The sequence below is a fragment of the Pseudorca crassidens genome, chromosome 12 (genome assembly GCF_039906515.1).
Source record: "Pseudorca crassidens isolate mPseCra1 chromosome 12, mPseCra1.hap1, whole genome shotgun sequence".
NCBI classification, from domain to species: Eukaryota; Metazoa; Chordata; class Mammalia; order Artiodactyla; family Delphinidae; genus Pseudorca; species Pseudorca crassidens.
Genome location: NC_090307.1, coordinates 51,296,966 through 51,314,907, shown reverse-complemented (window position 1 = coordinate 51,314,907; position 17,942 = coordinate 51,296,966). Strand labels below are relative to the sequence as shown.

Here is a 17,942-nt window from a genome sequence, read left to right as displayed (position 1 = left end):
TGATTACACTTATATACAAATTCTTGGCCTCATGAAATTTATAATATAATTCTGGAGGCAAATTATACAGTGAAAATTAACAAGAAAGAAAAGCCATAATAACACCTAAAACTGACAAAATAAATTCTAAAAGATTTGGGAAGATGAGATCAGCGAGGACTAGAATAGAGAAGATGTACAGAAGTGCTGGCATTTACACGTAGCCTCAGCTTTAGATCGGAGACACCAGGAAATGGGAAATGAGTACCTTCAACATAGTAAGCTTGAGAGATGCAGCAAGAAACTGAAGACGTGAGAGTATATTTGGGGCAAGAGTTCAGGGCTAGAAAGAGATTTATGAATCACCCACAAATATCCATAACATTGTAGGATTACCAACAGAAAGAAGATTGGATGACATGTAAGGACTTACCAGAGCAGAGAGAATCTGTCATCCATCCATGTCTTCCTTAGTAAGTAAATACATAATAACTTAGTAATTGACATGATTTTGTGAGTGGATACATGTGCAAGGCACTGTTTTAGGCTGAGAGAAAAAAAGATGACTCTGGTAACAGCCTTGCCTTCAGGAATTTAAGAACTTAGTAAATGCAGATGAGGCCATGTAAGACGTGTACATCAGCAGGTATATTAAGAGAGAGAAAACAGTAAGAACCATAAGTAAAATTCAGACAAAGGAGGAATAAGAGGAAGAAAGTTTTGTTTTCGAGCTGGGGCTATCAGTGAATACTTTACAGGAAAGATGGCTTTTAAAGTTAAGCCATTAAGATGGATAGGATTTGACAGTGTGGAAATGGTTGGGGAAACGACGTGTTAAGCAGATGAGACGTGAGCAAAACTGGCTAAGAGGAGGTGGGTGACATAAAGCTAGCACAGGGCCTTACACGGCGTAGACCACACTGTAAATTCATGAAACTAAACACTGACTGGATTCTCAGCACTGCCCAACAACCCTCTGTCCTGAGCGGAAGCTGCAGGGGCAGGTAGTGGAAGGAGGCTTTGAGAGAGACAAGCGGAGGTGAAAGAGGGTTGAGAGCTCAGAGGTGAGGTCTGGACTAGAGAGCTACATTTGCGACCATCCGTGTGGAGGGGACGTGAAGCCATGAGCATTGCAGGAGATGGCCTAGGGAGAAAGAAGAACAGAGCAAGAAGATGAGGGGCCAGGACTGAGCTGTTTCCTGCTCTTCACCGCACTTTCTCTTCAAATTCCTCACCCCACCAGCTCCCTGGAACACCCTCAGCAGATGACTTTGCCTCCTACTTTACCAAGGACACAAAAACCATTAGTTGAGAACCCCGCAAACTTCTGACCACCTAATCAGCAGGCTTACCTGCACCCTTCTTACTTTTCCTCTTCTGTTAAAATGCAAGAGGTACCCCTCCTGTCTAAGGGCAGAGCCCTCCCGTGCCGTGTTGCCAATCCCTCCTCCTCGGCAACCTCACTCCATCAACCTCTTCTAGATCTTCCAGTGCTCTCACGATGTACCCATTCCGCAAGGGTTCTCTAATCGCTGCCATCTTTTAAAAACCCTCTTGCCAGAGAGCGGTACCGTCTCCCTCCTCCTTCAGAGTTAAACTGCTTGAAAGCATGGTCTCCGCTGGCTCTCCATCTCCTCTGCTCTCTGTACTCAGTTTCTGCTCCCACTACTCCACTGAACCTGCTCCCTGTGGACACCAAAGGCCTCCATATTTCAAAATCCAATGAACCCTTACAAGTCCTAACTTTTTTTTTTGCGGTACGCGGGCCTCTCACTGTTGTGGCCTCTCCCGTTGCAGAGCACAGGCTCCGGACGTGCAGTCTCAGCCGCCATGGCTCACAGCCCTAGCCACTCTGCAGCATGTGGGATCTTCCCAGACCGGGGCACAAACCCATGTCCCCTGCATCGGCAGGCGGACTCTCAACCACTGAGCCACCAGGGAAGCCCACAAGTCCTAACTTTAATTGACCTTTGGCCATATTTGACACCAGTGACCCCTTCCCTCCTCCTGAGAATGCTCTTCCCTTGAATGTTGCAAGTTCTGCCCTAAACTCTACCTCTCTTCACACTCTCCTTGGGTGAGCTCACATGCCCCCATGGCTTCCTAACCCTCCGTATGCTCACATCTCACAAATCTGTAACTTGGGTCCCAACATCACTCCTGAGCTCCTGACCACACACCAGTTCATCAAACTCAGTTACAACTAAAAGGGCAGCTGCTCCTCTCTCCTCCCCCAACTGGCAGCCCTCCTTCTCTTTCTCAGTGGCAAGCACTCTAGTCTCTATTCCTCACTCTCCCCATCCTACCTTTTGCCCCACACTCAACCCTAATCTATTCTTCACTCTGTAGTCAGAGGATGTTTCCAACATTTCAATCTGATCAACTAATTCTCTTGCTTAGAATGCTACTCTGCCTCTTCCTTGCTTCAGGACGTAGTCTAAACTCCTCGCATCAGTGTCCCGATTCGGCTCTCGTCATTATCGCCGTGGTATTTTACACTTCAGCAGTTGTGAACAACTTTCAGTTCCCCGTACTGACACGGTCTCTGATGGTTTAGGACCTTTGCCTACGTTGTTGTTTTGTGCCTTGAACTCTATTCCCCAGCTTCCTCGTCTCGCCGAGGCTTATTCTATATACAGTCTGAGCTTAGAAATCACTTCTCTCCAAAGGCCTTCCCTGACCGCCTACGACCGGGCTATGTGTCCCTCCCATTAGGCTTTCCAATTTACCTTGTACTTACTCCTATGATAACACTTGTCACATTGTGCCACAAATGCGTCTTTACTTGTCTGTATCTTTCATCAGACTGGAAGTGTACTGAAGGCAGGGAATGCCTTGTTCAGCAGTTCACCCCCTTTATCTAACACAGTGAATGGCACATAGTAGGAAATCAATACATATTTGCTGAATTAATGAATGAACTTGGACTTTATGTCTAAAATATTTTATCCAATGTAGTAAAGTGGCAGGTGCATAAAATTTTGAATCAGAAACCTGAATTGAATCCCAGCTCCCTGCCTCTTAACCAGCTGTATGACCATGAACAATCTATTTAGCTTCTCTGAATTGAGAGCCTACCCAATGCCAGGCACTGTACTGAGTGCTTGCAAGGTAAAGAAAAAGAAAGACATGGTAACTGCCATCAAAGACATGGGAGCCGAGTCCAAAACAACGTGTAGGAGGGGGGAGGAAAGAGCATCCCAGGTAGAGCGAGTAACGTGTGAGAACTGCAGGCGAGCAATTGATCGTGTGCCTTCCCAGGGGACGTGGATATAGTTCAGTAAAGCCAGAAGAGAAGGTGCAGAACAGAGTTGGGATGAAGCAATGAGGCTGGAGAGATACAAGGAGCCACGTCATGAAGGGTCCTTTACAATGTGTCACAGAGTAGTTTGAGATTCATCCTCAAAGCCATGGAGTTAAAACCCCAAAGAGTTTTAAGCAGGAGAGTCACAATATTAGCTCTCTATCAGAGAAAGAGCTACGTCTAGTGGCGAGGTGGAGAATGGGCTGAAAGCCAGTGAAGTCAGAGGCAGGTTAGGAGGCTGTTGAGTAGTCCAGTCAAGGGGCCTCAGCTTTGGCAAGGACTTTGAGGATGGAGAACAGTAGTAGGAGACTGATTCAAGAGACATACATGACAGAACAGAAAGAACCTGATGACTGACTGCATGAGAGGGGTGTGACACAAGGAAGAGTACAGAAGGCGCCCAAGTTTCTGGTACAGGCAATTGGTATACAGAGGTGCCACTTACTGAGATGGGAACTGTGGAAGATGGAAAGGCTTTGAAGAGAGGACTGATATGATCAGAGTGATCCTGCAATGACAGAGTTCTGTTGGCAGGAAGCAAGGTGGGAAAGGGACATGTCTGGAGTCAGGAAAATGAGCTAAGAAGCTACTGCAGTAGTCTAGGGGGAGCTGAGAGGGACTGAACTAAGGTGAGCAGTGGGAATGGAAAGGAAGGTGGAGTAACAATAGACAGGGTCGGCAGTTACAGTGGAGAGTCCTAGAGGATAGGATTACATAGCTGCATTAGGAGGGCTGACCTGAAGGTCTTTGAAAGCCAAGCAGAACTGAGACTTGATGCAATAGGAAAAAATAAAACTTTACACTATTCCTGAACAAAGTAACATGTGAGGAATACTAGTCTAGAGATAGTATGCAAGGAGTACACTAGAACTAGAATGAGAAAAGGATGGAACCAGAACTAGAGTGAGGAGAGAGTGAAGGCTGCAAGGAGAATTGGTTATCATTCCAATATAGCACTGTGAGAAAGTGGCTATTACCAAAGAAGCACGTGAGATACAATACTTGTGACTCATCTTGTGTGAGATGTAAAAAAGAGGAAACAACTGACATGTAACCATGGTACATGTAACATTCTCATAAATCACTTGTTTACATATCTACCTTCATCAGACTATGGTCCTCTTGAAATCAGAAACTGTGTCTTCTTTATATCTTTAATATATAGTCCATATTGGGCATAGATCAAGACTCAGTAAATATTCTGAAGTGACCAACTCAATGAATAAATAAGTTGGAAGGGCAGATTATGTATGAAACCAAGGCAGTTTGGGGATGGTTTTGAATTTGGCTGTGAATTGAGTTTAAGATGACATCTAAAATGTCCACTTGTAAATGTTTTATAGATGCTTACAAAAAAGACTAAGTGCTCAGAAGCTCAGTAGAGAGAAGAAACCCAAGAGGTACGCCGGGCGGTCATCAGTATTAATCATCCCCACAGCCCCCTCCCGCCATCTGCATCTGAACAAACAACACTGCAGCCTCAGTGGCTTCCTGTTACAGTGCAGTGTGGTCAGGATGGAGGCTCTGCTCTGAGTAGCCGTTCAGACCCGGGTTCCTTCCACGTGAACACCACCATCGTCAATGCACGGTCCCTAGGGTCACTGCAGGAGAGAGTGTAGAGGATTATCCTGCAGGTTTTACAGAGAGGCTGGAAAGTGGTTTTATCACTCCATCCTCCCGTTTTTGTTCTCTCAGGCAGGCTTCACAGAGTGTTGTTCTCGACTATCCATTTGCCTTTTCAATCCATTCTCTGCCCTCCCCTACTGTGCTCTGGGTCCTGGGAGGCTGGCCCCTAGGAAGGCTAAGCATTCTGGCACTCTGGCTTCCAGCTGGGTTCACAGAATGAGAGGAACCAGCAGGAGAGTGTAAACAGAAAGAGAGAGAGAGGGGCTTCCCTGGTGGCGCAGGGGTTGAGAATCTGCCTGCTAATGCAGGGGACACGGGTTCGAGCCCTGGTCTGGGAAGATCCCACATGCCGCGGAGCAAGTAGGCCCGTGAGCCACAACTACTGAGCCTGTGCATCTGGAGCCTGTGCTCTGCAACAAGAGAGGCCGCGATAGTGAGAGGCCCCTGCACCGCAATGAAAGAGTGGCCCCCGCTTGCCGCAACTAGAGAAAGCCCTCACACAGAAAGGAAGACCCAACACAGCAAAAATAAATTAATTAATTAAAAAAAAAGAGAGAGAGAGAGGTTGAGGTATCTATCACATCATCACCCCCACCCTTTGTCAAGAACTCCTGACAGTGGCTGCATTTTCTATAGCCACAGCTTCTGTTGGGCAGTCCCTCTTCTATGGCTCCAGCTCTTGCTGGCCTCCAAAACTCTATTCCTTCAATGCAGGGGGTCTTAGCAGCTTCCTGCACTTAATAGTTCCTGGCTGCTTCTTGTGGGGTCCCTTAACCTTGCCCATTCTTCTGTAAATCATCCCTTCTTAATCTCCCCTCAGTCAAATCCTCTGAGTGTGCCATTTGTATCCTACTGAAACCCTAACTGACACGTTGTTGACCAGCTCACATTCATTCCATTTCAGATACCAATGTGCTCTTTTGTGGATGATTTAATTAATTTGTTCTATCAAAAAGAGTACAAGTGGACACTGCAGTCAAAATTCCATTTTAGAACCTCATCCTGAAAGCTTGAAGTCCACATACTCTACAGGAAGAGAGAATCCCTTCTTTTCATTAGACTCCAGAAATGGTTATGCAGATAACTCTTGTCTTCCTCCATAGCGACAGACACTCCATAAAGTGATATGAGTCACTCTGTTCTCTTTCTCAGTAGTTTTATTCTTCCTTTTCCTGTTGGAGACCATTTCCACTTATGCACCCAAGGAAACATCATAGATGTATTTTTAGTAATACTAGATACCATTTTCTGAAAGCTAAGACACATGCTAGGTGCCCCATTATTTAATTGTTTAACAACTGTCAAAATAGATATTAACATCTTTATTTCATAAGTAAGGAAACTAACACTTGGAGAAGCTAAATAACTTGTCCAAGGTCACACAATTAGTACATGAGTCAGGATATGAATCAAATACTCTTTTTTTTTTTTTTTAGTTTTTTAAAATATATAACCCATTCGTTTTATTTATTTATTTTATTTTATTGATTTTTAAAAAATTTTGGCTGCATTGGGTCTTAGTTGTGGCATGCGGGCTTCTCTCTAGTTGTGGCGTGCACGTTTTCTTCTCTAGTTGTGGTGTGTGGACTCCAGGGCACGTGGGCTCACCAGTTGTGGCGCACGGGATTAGTTGCCCCGCAGCATGTGGGATCCCAGTTCCCCAACCAGGGATCGAACACATGTCCCCTGCATTGGAAGGTGGATTCTCCAGCACTGGACCACTGGGGAAGTCCCCAAATACTATACTTTAAAAACTCATGCCCTTAACCTCTATGCTATCTTGCTAGGAGCGAAATACTCATAAACCAGGTGATGTGCTTAAAAATAAGTGGTGGGTAATTGTAAAACAGCAGTAGTGGGAAGGAGAGAGAGAGTGGGTATATAAATGAGGAGTTGGCAAAGAGATTTGCTTGGCATCGTGCAAGGACCAGGGTTAACAGAGCTAGAGTGGTGGCAAGAATCACTTTAGATAACCAACATAGGTCACGGGAGATGGGAAAGAGGAAAAACTGATTTCGTATACACATTTAGAAAAAATAGATAAGAGGTCTAGAGTTTTGTTCCCACCAGCAGTTGCTGAGCTTCAGGTGGGAACTCCTTAATGGTAGGAACTGTGTCTTACTAATACTGATATTTCCAGCAAGCATGATGAATCTTCCACACAGTGTGCAGCAAAAAATATTCACTAAGTTAGACAGTGAAACTTCATACTGTTTTCTGTATGAAGTATTATAAAGATGTTTACGTTATAATGTTTATTACTTATACAGCTCCGTAAACTGTGATAAAAATAGTAGTAACATACAATAAGATGTTAAGATACAATAAGACGTAAGATACAATAGTAACATAACATACTATAACATATACTAAAATAATAATATTTACTGAATGTTTATTATATGCTAGGCAATATACTATGCCCTTTACACAGGTTAGATCATTTCATTTCCACAATAATCCTATGAAATAGATACTATTATTGTCATCCTCAGTTACAGACAAGGAAACTGAGGCACAGAGCTGTTAAGTCACACAGCTAATTGTTGGCAATGTCAGTATTTTTATCTAAGCATCCTGGCTCGGGAGCCCTTCCAAAGTATGTGAAGAAACTATATACCTATTGTAGCTTAAATGTATCCCATATCAAGTTCACAAGATGATGCTCAACAGTGCCTGGCTAAGGCTAATCATTCTGAATCTCTTCAGCGCAAATTAGGTAGGGTAGTTCAGCGTGCCACAAATAGTTGAAAATAGGTTTTGAAAAAGGCAATTATGTCTTTTCCTTTATATTTTCTTAGCTTTCTTGGAAATGAATTGCATACTGTCTTGCACGTAGCACAAAATAGGCACTTAATATCTACTTAATTTAATGAAACTGGTAACTTTTCAGTAAGAAAATGTATAAGAAGATATTAAAAGCAAAAAAAAAATGGTGGTAGTAAAATATGCAAATAGTAGATACGAACATAAATCATCACTATTGCCTCCTACATACAAATTTTGCTACCTTTTGGAAGATGTTTCAATGAACATTTTCAAGACTACTGTTTAAAATGGTCACTAAGTCTTTAAGTTTTTAACTGCAGTAGAGAGCACATTTACCTGGAATGCCTTCTTTGAAAGCATCAGAATGATTTCGATATATACCAGAGCCTTCTAATGAGAGGAAAAAGAGTTACATTCATTAACATTCTTTTCTTATGTAGGTGAACCTTGGGCCTGGACATTAAAACAAAAGCTCTGAGAAGACACTTTATGATGACCATTGTATGAAGGTGATTGAAATACCTTGTTTTTTCAGGTTCTACTTCCTGAGGGTAATAACAATCCAAATTGACAAGGACTAGAGTATCTTCTGTACCCATCTAGACAGGGAAAATCAGATTTTAACATCGCACAATCTCACAGGGCTCTTCAGTTAGAATTCAGAAGGCCATTCATTCTAGGGTTAGTAGTTTCCCAGTCTCCCAGATCAGACATCCTGACACAGGCTGACATGACACCCAGAGGTGACTGGAAAGGGCTGCAGCATCAGGAATATGCTTCACACTTCCTCACTTCATGAAACTCTCTCCCACCTCCAGATGAGCCCTTCCCCCAAGCATCTAATTTATGCATCTTTTCAACTAATATTTATTGAGTATTTACCATATGTTGGGGCTGCTTTTGATGTTGGAGACACAGTGATGAATGAGATGATACCATGTCCTCCTGCAGCTAATACATACATATTGAAGAAGACAGATCACACATATATTACAAATACATAAGTTAGAGCGTTGTTGGATACAGATTCATAATTTGAAGAAATTACACAGGATAATGGGACAAAGTGGGAAAGAAAAAATCACCTGTTTGCTCGGAGCTGGCCTGGCACTCACAGCTAGACCATGGTGTTCTCTGGTCAAACATAATTTTACAGCATATCAACATGAGAGAAAGTCACTCTGTGACTGTGATGGAGGCCAAAAAAACAACAACAAAAAAACCCCACTACTCTGTAATCGTGCCTGAGCAGGGACAAAACCAAAACACTGTGCAACCACCAAAATCACCAATAGCCCCCCTCCCAGCTGACATGAGCGAATGCTGCTTCTTCATTAACTGCAGCGTTAGCCCCACTCTGCTCCTCCTGCTTCCAAGATAAAGTTCATTAAGATACCCAGTCATACAATTACTCCCATTTCCTGACAGCCCCCAATCCAGAGCAAACGCCACTTCCTTCCCAAACCCTTAACAAGCCCCATGGTATGATTTTCTTGCTGAGATGTCCCATGTTTCGTCAAGGTGTGCAGTCTTGCTTCCTGCTGGAAGCATCAATCAACAAGCCCCACTTTTCTGGATTGCAGTGTGTTCCTGGTGATCTTTGATTAATGGGCATCAACAATAAGGAGGGGAAAATTCTTTAATTAGGGTGGTTGGGGAAGTATCTGATGAAGGGGTGTCAGTGTGCTGAAGGCTGATAGGTAAGGGGATGGCATTTGAATATCGGGGAAAAAACACTCCCATCAGAGGGAAAAGCAAGTAGCATATACATATACGTATACATATACATATACATGTTTTTTGTTTTTTGCTTTGCTGTGCTGCACGGCTTGCAGGATCTCAGTTCCCCAACAAGGGATTGGACCTGGCCCACAGCAGTGAAAGCCTGGAATCCTAACCACTAGGCCACCAGGGAACTCCCACAAACAGCTTATATTTTTATCTAACATTTTAAAATTTCACATAATCATCTCCTTTGGACGCTGATTTTGGGGTAAGGGAAGGGAGCTGATCCTATTCTCTGTTTCTACTTTTAATCCAAGGAAAGCTTTTACAGAAAAACAAAACTGAAGTAACATGTAAGAGGTAAGGAGGTGGAAGGTGGAAGAGCCTTGCGCTGAGACAGGGTCACTATGCTTGATGCTGAGGAAGGCTGAGCCCTAGGTTCATCCTTCTCCAGTTCCCATCCACAATCCTCTTCTCTGTTGGCTGTAACTCAATCCTTCCTAAGGTTTTAACAACTAACTAACAATAGAACTGGTAACTATCCCTTCCAGAACTTCATTCATTAAGAAGAGGTTTCTTAAAAATTAAAAAAAAAAAAATTTCAAAAAGCCAGAGTTAATATTTTTGGCAAGTGGGGACCCAGGTCCTGCTTAATACTGGACCAGAAATAGATATAACAGTGACCTTTAACTTCTACCACCAGGGGAACATGAGGTATTATGATGCTAAGTGGGGGTAATGCTTATCAAAATGTGTTCTAATAATTCTACTGCTCAAAGATTTTAGGGAGTGGAGGGAGGGGGGAGGATTCCTTAGTTAAATTCTTTCTGAAAAGCTGGATGTTACTGTCCTCTCTTGGAGATTTATACTGTACATTAGAATATTAAGGGTTCTAAGAGTTTTAACATAAAATTATCAGATGAAGTGTGTTTAGCACAGAGATGATAAACTCGACTGACCACAGAACACCTCACTTTACCACTTTCTACTCTGAGGGATGAATTTCTGTGGAATACACATTTGGACACACTGCTACTGGGAAATCAGCCACTGCCCTTGAGACCACTGAAATGGCTCCTTGTTAGGAGATAGGGGTGCCTATTTCTGAAATGGGGGTGCTAACCGGATTAGTGCTGTACCAGGATCCTTACTGCACGGTTCCACAGTAGATAAGCTCTAGTATTATGCATTAGACGTCACCCTTTCACTCCCTTCAAATCTCCTGAAGTCAGGACATGCCTGGCATCATTATTGTTTCTTACTACTGTGTGTACAATTGCCAGCTAATCTCCCCAGGCTGCAGTGTTACTTATTTATGCTGACATTAAAATATTCAAGGATTTCCTCCTGTCCCCAGTAGCTTGCTAATCTTGACTCTGTTTCCTTGACTATTTTTTTTCTTTGAGAGCTTCTCCTTAAAACTTATATTTTAGTATCCAGGATGTTAATCTTCCTTTGTACCTCTATCACATTTCTTGGCCATAATTGGTCACACCGTTGGCCAGAACACAAACAAATGGCGCAAACAGAACCTATAGCCTCAGCAGTCACTGGCCTGTATCTGCCACATTGGCTTTCATTAGCTGGAAGCACACAACAAACACAGGGAATTGGGGAAAGACCCATTATTAACAGTGTGCCAAGGTGTTTGTGTTTTGTTTCTTTAATATTTTAAGGACATATTTCCCTAAGAGAAATATTTTAGAAACAGATGATATGACTACAGGTCAATACTATATGGGCAGAATTCTGCTGGTCTGGGTCCTGGAGAGACAGTTGCCAACATGAGGTTATATGTGAAAGAAATTTGTTGGGGGAAATACCTGTGAGAAAAAAATAGGAAGGAGGCTGAAGAGGCTCTGAGAGCCATCAAACTGATGCAAATCTGACCCTAAGCAGAGGGAGAGAGGGAGAGAGGGAAAGAAGGGACAAAGGAAGGCTATGTGGCAGCAAATCTAAGGAAAGTTCAGCAAGACTTTGGGAGCTCGGGAGCCCAAGTCCCCCATCAGAGGAGTGCCTTACCTCCCAGGAATGGGTCTGTTTGAGTAACTCTGCCATGTGCTTGCCTGAGAGCAGTCCATAGTAAGTACGGTCTTAGGACAAACAGAGTAATAGATCTCAGAGCACAGTAGCTGGGGCCCTCAGTCAATTATTCTCCCTACTCTCCAAGATATGAGAAGTGCTTTCCCATGGTCATCACACAAGATTCTCAAAATTTGACGTGCATACAAATCACCCAGGAATCTTACTAAAATGCAGATTCAATACGTCTGGGGTGAGGCCTGAGTTTCCATACTTCTAACAAGCTCTCAGACAACATGATGCTGTTGTTCCAAAGACCTCACCTTAAGTATTTAGCAAGGTTCTAGAGAATACTTAGAAGAGCCCCATTCAAACCATCAATGTAGGCTGAAGTAGGTTTTGTGGAGAACTGTTCACAGGCTTAATTCCTCACCGCTGATGTGACAGCCATCTCTGTTGCCATCAGAAGATGTATGTACTTCCAGGTTAGGTTTTTTTCCATTCAAATAACTCATTCCCCTTCCTCTGATATCATAGCTGTCAACCCCCTCTTGTCACACTGCTTGCATAACCTGTTAAGGATCATACCCATGTCATCTCTCTATATGCATTCATTTTGGTACCAAGAGAGACCTTTGGTCCTTTGTGATCTAAATAACATTGCTTCTTCCTCCAAGTATTTGGTTTGGACAGTTTGTGTTTCTTAATCTTAAGCAAAAAGTTTTAAGCATCTCCTTCCAACCATATTGGGCTCTAAAGTCCACCCTACAGGGACTTTCTTGGTGGCGCAGTGGTTAAGAATCTGCCTGCCAGTGCAGGGGGACATGGGTTCGATCCCTGGTCTGGGGAGATCCCACATGCCGAGGAGCAACTAAGCCCGTGCGCCACAACTACTGAGCCTGAGCTCTAGAGCCAGTGAGCCACAATTACTGAACCCGTGTGCCACAACTACTGAAGCCCATGTGCCTACAGCCCGTGCTCCACAGCAAGAGAAGCCACCACAACGAAAAGGCCGCGCACTGCAATGAAGATTAGTCCCCGCTCACTGCAACCACAGAAAGCCTGTGTGCAGCAACGAAGACCCAATGCAGCCAACAATAAATAAATAAAATAAATAAATTTATTTAAAAAAAGATGAAGTCCACCCTACATAGAATTCTGGTGCAGCCGGTCATTTCTCTTCTACATAAGAGTTCTGAGGGATCTGACCACACGCATCTCCTCCACGTTGCCTGAAGACTTCTGCAGTTATCATCCTAATACCACGTAGCTGTCCATCTATTTTTTTTTAACATCTTTATTGGAGTATAATTGCTTTACAATGGTGTGTTAGTTTCTGCTTTATAACAAAGTGAATCGCTATACATATACATATATTCCCATATCTCCTCCCTCTTGAGTCTCCCTCCCACCCTCCCTATCCCACCCCTCTAGGTGGTCACAAAGCACCGAGCTGATCCCCCTGTGCTATGCAGCTGCTTCCCACCAGCTATCTATTTTACATTTGTTGGTATATATAAGTCCATGCCACTCTCTCACTTCATCCCAGCTTACCCTTCCCCCTCCCCATGTCCTCAAGTCCATTCCTGTCCTGCCCCTAGTTTCTTCAGAAGCTTTTTTTTTTAGATTCCATATATATGTGTTAGCATACGGTATTTATTTTTCTCTTTCTGACTTACTTCACTAGGTATGACAGTCTCTAGGTCCATCCACTCACTACAAAAACTCAATTTTGTTTCTTTTTATGGCTAATATTCCATTGTATATATGTGCCACATCTTCTTTATCCATTCATCTGTCGATGGACACTTAGGTTGCTTCCACGTCCTGGCTATTGTAAATAGAGCTGCAATGAACATTGTGGTACATGACTCTTTTTGAATTATGGTTTTCTCAGGGTATATGCCCAGTAGTGGGATTGCTGGGTCGTATGGTAGTTCTATTTTTAGTTTTTTAAGGAACCTCCATACTGTTCTCCATAGTGACTGTATCAATTTACATTCCCACCAACAGTGCAAGATGGTTCCCTTTTCTCCACACCCTCTCCAGCAATTATTGTTTGTAGATTTTTTGATGATGGCCATTCTGACCAGTGTGAGGTGATACCTCATTGTAGTTTTGATTTGCATCTCTTTAATGATTAGTGATGTTGAGCATCCTTTCATGTGTTTGTTGGCAATATGTATATCTTCTTTGGAGAAATGTCTATTTAGATCTTCTGCCCATTTTTGGATTGGGCTGTTTGCTTTTTTCATATGGAGCTGCTTGTAAATTTTGGATATTAATCCTTTGTCAGTTGCTTCATTTACAAATATTTTCTCCCATTCTGAGGGTTGTCTTTTTGTCTTGTTTATGGTTTCCTCTGCTGTGCAGAAGCTTTTAAGTTTCATTAGGTCCCATTTGTTTATTTTTGTTTTTATTTCCATTTCTCTAGGAGGTGAGTCAAAAAGGATCTTGCTGTGATTTATATCATAGAGTGTTCTGCCTATGTTTTCCTCTAAGAGTTTTATAGTGTCTGGCCTTACATTTAGGTCTTTAATCCATTTTGAGTTTATTTTTGTGTACGGTGTTAGGGAGTGTACTAACTTCATTCTTTTACACGTAGCTGTCCAGTTTTCCCAGCACCACTTATTGAAGAGGCTGTCTTTTCTCCATTGTATATTCTTGCCTCCTTTATCAAAACTAAGGTGACCATATGTGCATGGGTTTGTCTCTGGGCTTTCTATCCTGTTCCATTACCATTGCAACAAAAAGAATAAAATATCTAGGGATAAACCTACCTAAGGAGACAGAAGACCTGTATGCAGAAAACTATAAGACACTGATTAAAGAAATTAAAGATGATACAAACAGATGGAGAGATATACTATGTTCTTGGATTAGAAGAATCAACACTGTGAAAATGACTCTACTACCCAAAGCAATCTACAGATTCAATGCAATCCCTATCAAACTACCAATGGCATTTTCCCAGAACTAGAACAAAAAATTTCACAATTTATTTATTTTTGCTGTGTTGGGTCTTCGTTTCTGTGCGAGGGCTTTCTCTAGTTGTGGCAAGCAGGGGTCACTCTTCATCACGGTGCGCGGGCCTCTCACTATCGCGGCCTCTCCTGTTGCGGAGCACAGGCTCCAGACGCGCAGGCTCAGTAGTTGTGGCTCACGGGCCTACTTGCTCCGCAGCATGTGGGATCCTCCCACACCAGGGCTCGAACCCGTGTCCCCTGCATTAGCAGGCAGATTCTCAACCACTGCGCCACCAGGGAAGCCCCCCCAAAATTTCACAATTTGTATGGAAACACAGAAGACCTCAAATAGCCAAATCAATCTTGAAAAAGAAAAACGAAGCTGGAGGAATCAGGCTCCCAGACTTCAGATTATACAACAAAGCTACAGTAATCAAGACAGTATGGTACTGGCACAGAGACAGAAATAGAGATCAATGTCCATCTATTGCTAAACAGATCCATTCTCTTCCTTCACTCTAGTTACTGGCCTCTTTGTATATCTTAACTCAACCCCCTACACAGTGTCTATGGTGTAAAATAGCAGTTTTCACACTTTTTTTTCTAAAGCCATGAAATTCAAAGAAAGCTTTAAAAAAATAGATTAGGCTGGTCTGGCTAAAACAGGGGAGATAAAATTAGAGACGTAGCCAGGAACACACCTTGTGTGTTAGGGTGTTTAAGCATTACCATGAAAGCTATGGGGAGCAAGCTATGGGATTTCAAAGGAGAAAAAACACATCAGACTTGTGCATTTTGAATGATTCCTCTGGCAGATGTGAGGAGGGTAATTTTAAGAGGGTCCAGACAGAATCAGAAAGACTAGGAAGGAGAATATGAGGAATGTAAAGGATATTAAGGAATCAGCATCAACAGAACTTGCTGTCTGTGTATGAAGGCAGTGAAAGAGAGGCGTATAGTATGTCTCCCAGGTTTCAAGCTTGGACAATTTATTGATGCAGGGTTCAGCGGTTGCCAATTATGGAAATGGGGAAGATAGGAGGAGGAACAGATTTAGGGAAAAAGACATTGAGCTCACTTTTGAACACAACAACTTTGAGGAAGATACCTAGTAAACCATTTGGGTAAAGGGATGTGGAAATCAGCAGAATCTGTTTAGATACCCCGCTTGTATCCAAGTCTATGTTACTATTTGCATACTATTCTCAGCCTCTACTTAACTGCTCAAAGTTCGTATTAAGTAAAGTCTTTTTCAACTAAATTGTCTATAAAGTCTTGCTTTCTTCCAATATGTTTTGCAAAATGTAGGTTGTCTGCCACACTCGTTACTGCAGTAATTACTTCTCTCCTTCTCTTTCCAAAGTGCTCTTTGTATAATCTGAGTTTTGAGCCTTATTCAGGGTTCTCTGCATTCAGAGAAACAGGGAAGGTTTTGCTTTGTGCACTTTGGCAGAAACACTAATTTCTGTCTAGAATCTGAGCTCAAAAGAAGATTTAAAGGCTCTAGCGGTGAAGAAACAGGAATTAATAGAAAACCATGGGTGTAACCTGCAGAAGGTAAAATAGACTAGGTTGATATATGTGGTAAGAAAAGAGGTGCTATGTATAATAAACTAAATATATTATGCTTTGTTTAGAAGGTTAAATTGTGCTATGCATTGTTTTCTGTTACATTTTAACATGGTAGTTTTCAAATTTGGGTTGAACGTCTTTGAGGGGCCACTGGGAGGCAGGGTTGCTAGGTATTGATAGCTGGGACTTCAGGCCCATCACCACTATTTCAGCCAGAACAACCTAATCTGTTCTACATAGGCTTTCATTGAAGAAGGGATTCTATGGCTTTTTTTTTTTTTTAAGGGTGAAAATCACTGTTTTTTGCAACAGAGGCTGTAAGACATAAGAAGAGGTCAGTAGAGGTCAGTAGATGGACATGTAGGTAGTATTAGGATGATAACTGCAGAAAGTTTCAGGCAACCTGGAGACGCACAGTGACCAAACCTCTCGGCACTTCCAAGCAAATTCCTCACCAAGAAGAGAAATATCGTGATGGACTGGCTGTGCATGGACTTCGGGGCCCTACTTGGTTGGAAAGAGGGGCTTAAAACTGCTTGTATTCAAGATGAAAAATATACTGTCGAAACCAAATAACTGGAGGGAGGGGATGTTATTGACATGACTGAGGGCTAAAGTCCTCCATGTCCTCTCTTGGAACCAAAATGAGTGCACATGTGCAGATTTATGGAGACAATCATAAAGGGATTATGCAAGCCATGTGACAAGAGGAGGTTGACAGCTGTGATGTCAGAGGCAGTGAAATGCAGGATGTTCCTTAAATGGGCCACAAATTTTCTGCCAATATTTTTTTCTCCATTTGGAACAATTTCCTTCCTTTTTCAATTATCTAACCTCTACCCCTTCTTCAATAACTCGGTTCAAACACTGTCTGAAACAAGAAGCCCAATAAAAGTTGAATAGATGGCCTTCTTTGTGATACTAACAGGACATAATTCTAGTCCATTTAAATACTTTATTTTTGTTCCCTCACACCTTAGCTTCTTAAAGGCAATGCACGACATCTAAGTCTGCATTTCCAAAGTTTAGCACAGTAAGAACCTAATGTCTGTTGAATTAATAAATCCACAAGGCTTTTATTAAGATCTCTTCAAAGTAATTCGGGTGGAATTATTTACGGAATTCTGATTCAGGCAAGTGTTTTAAAGGTGAAATAAAACATGCCCATGATTAAGGAAGACGGGAGAAAGAAAAGATGTAGTATTTTGAGTTTGTGTGTGTGTGTGTGTGTGTGAAGAAAGTGAGGCAAGAAGTGATAAAAATGCCTCTCGAATAAGACATTAAGTGACTTGATTAAGGTATCTCAAATAAAGTTACAGATGTCAACCAATGTATTGGAATGTACGTGTTGGGGACAGGGGAGAAATGACACAAACTTATTCAAGTTTTTTGGATAGTGAAACAACGACCTTCATGTTGACTGGCAAAACTAGCGTCCTGAACAAAAGATGCTCCCAGACAAAATGTCCAAGGACACCAAAGAAAACTACCGCAACACAACGGCGAGTGAGTTAAGATTTTCTGCACGCTTTCAAAATTGCCTTCTGCTCTCTCCTGCTCTCCTGCTTTTGGTAAATCAAACCCACCCTTGCTCAAATCAGACAAAATATCTTAAAACACTTAAAACAAAAACACCGTGCCTTGAAATGCAAAGATGGGTCTTGGGCTGTGGACTGCGGTGAGTCCCTTCCTGGGACGCTGCGGTGAAGCTGACTCCCCAATGTCTCCGGGGGATTCCGATGGCACCGACTGCGCTGTGGGCGAGCAGAAACCCCGGCGGGTTTCAGGAGCAGAGCCCAGACACCCTCCTGCCGCCGCTTGGGCGGCACGGCGTCCCCAAGGCGCTGCGGAAGACGAGGGGAAAGGCGGGCGCAATGCCAGATTGGGAAGCTTTGGCGCCGGTAGACCCGGCGCCGTTAGCCCCCTAGCCCAACCTGGCCCGCAACCCGGAAGCAGATGCGAGCCGCGCTGCGTGGCTG

The 17,942-nt window shown here is 42.8% G+C and overlaps 1 protein-coding gene across 1 annotated transcript in view; it reads right to left on the bottom strand.

Annotated features, from left to right (window-relative positions):
• The window catches only part of OSBPL1A (oxysterol binding protein like 1A), a 237,814-nt gene extending 219,917 nt beyond the window's left edge, over positions 1–17,897 (bottom strand). The window contains exon 1 of the mRNA XM_067699463.1: positions 17,604–17,897. The gene's annotated coding sequence lies outside the window, so the exon portion shown is untranslated. The remainder of the gene's footprint in view (positions 1–17,603) is intronic.
• Between the last annotated feature and the right edge of the window lie 45 nt (positions 17,898–17,942).